Here is a 1977-nt window from a genome sequence, read left to right as displayed (position 1 = left end):
AAATTATTGTGCTATTTACTCTCATAACTTCTTTCAAATTAAAATGCTATATAACTTTAAAATGTCTTGTTAAATTTGTCCACATTTGCTTTTGTATATATTGTTATTGTTCAACTTATCTTAAAGCAGCATGTGTTTATAACAGATTTTTTTTTCAAAATTCGCAATGATTTGATTCAATATTCCTAGAAAATGTGTCTTGGCTCTCATGTTGGTAGGAATAGGAATGCCTTGTTTCTGGAACAGCATACATTACATGACTCCTGTGAGGAAAGCCATGTGTCTGTCTTTGGGGAGACAGGTGGTATCTAGGCCCAGTTTTGGGCACCAGGCCAAATGAGCCTAACATGACCCTGTTCCACATCAGGAACTGCTTCACCCTGGTCTACTCCCCCTACTTCATCACCTACAAGTACAGCAGCCTGTCTGAGTACACCACCTTCTGGAAATTCATGTAGGCTAGGGTCACCCACTTCTTTGTGCAGCCATGCAAGATGCTGTCCTTGGCCATTTTTTTTCCCCACCTGGGAGGTGGCATCTATGACTTCATTGGAGAGTTCATGAAGTGAGAGTGGATGTAACAGACCTGAGAGACCTAAAACTTGTCATGTCCTTGAATGCAGACATGGAGGAGCACAAGATCATGGTTGCTGCTCTGGGCTGGACCAACCCCGAGCTCACTGTGTCCTGCTGAAATCTCCTTTGGGTTGGAGCTCTGGGCTTTTGAGTTTGACTGATGTATATCCTGATGAGCAATGATTCCAACATTAGTCTGGTCCATTACATTGTTGTATGTGTGTAGGTTTGGATGATAACATGCTATGACCTAGTTTTCTGCCAGCAGTACTCCTACTGATGTTCCCTAGCATCTATAACACCTTTGTCACAGAGACCTTCATCCACGTCTGTTCCTTGGGCAGCTGGACAGCACTGTGGTAGTGACAAGACTGCTGACCCTCAGCACCCTGGCTTTCTATGTCACTGCTGTCAACATGCACTCTTAGGTATGGTCTACCAGACACTCACATACCCCTTCCCTGCTTCCAGGTTTCAGTGAAATAAATAGTGTTTGTAAAGTTAAAGAATAAAAATAATAATTTAAAAAATGACTCATGAGATTGCACTCACTACCTGGGAATATCTTTCAATGCCAATGATCACTTTGTTTGCTATATTATAAAAATAAACACATTACTTCTTCATACACCTACTTTTACATACACACAATAGGCCTAGTTGGGCTCTCCCTGTGTTTTCTTTCTGAAAGAAAAAATAAAGCTGCCAAGGAATGGGCTGTCTGTTGGACTCAGTTGAATAAGTCAATATACTCTATCTAGATGTCATCATCTTTGTGACTTTTAAAGCAAATTAAAAAATTATTAAGAAAACAATTTGAGACAATTGTGCATATAGGGATTAGAGGGAAATAAGAGTTACTGTCACATAATAGGGGAAAGTTATTGAAATCAATTGATGGGGGTTAGAACCAAGCAATCTGCTTTTGTGAATTTAGGAAAACTGTATAATGTGGATCTTAATAATCTCCTTAAGAAACTTAAGTGAATCTTACATGTGAAAACATACAAATATTATCCAGAATGGGGGGTCCTGGCATTTAACCATCATTATCACGTTATATAGGCAATCTGTTGTGTTGTCTGTGTCGGAGACAAAACCTGCAAACTTAATCCAAGAGGAAAAGCAGTTTGTAGCTCAGTATGAGTGTTTTCAGTGTTAATGTGGTTGTCCACTGTACATCATGAATGTCAGCTTTAGGGTAGAATATGCTTCAACCTTTTGTGACTATTGTTATGTCATCAGTGAGGAGAACTTAGAATTATGTTTCCATACATTTATCAAATAACGCCAAACAGTAATATTTGCTTAATGAATATTTAACGATCTAATATTGGTGGCAACAATTTGACATTGAACTTCTCATCATGCACAAAGATGCGATACTTTAAAAAAATGTTT

At 38.6% G+C, this 1977-nt stretch overlaps 1 pseudogene; it reads left to right on the top strand.

Moving 5' to 3' along the window:
• Window positions 1–347: 347 nt before the first annotated feature.
• Window positions 348–1004, top strand: LOC111146879 (annotated as a pseudogene).
• Window positions 1005–1977: the final 973 nt, after the last annotated feature.

Source organism: Enhydra lutris, unplaced genomic scaffold (genome assembly GCF_002288905.1).
Source record: "Enhydra lutris kenyoni isolate GAN:26980312 unplaced genomic scaffold, ASM228890v2 scaffoldscaffold15, whole genome shotgun sequence".
Taxonomy (NCBI): Eukaryota; Metazoa; Chordata; class Mammalia; order Carnivora; family Mustelidae; genus Enhydra; species Enhydra lutris.
This window is presented reverse-complemented; position numbering and strand designations above follow the sequence as displayed.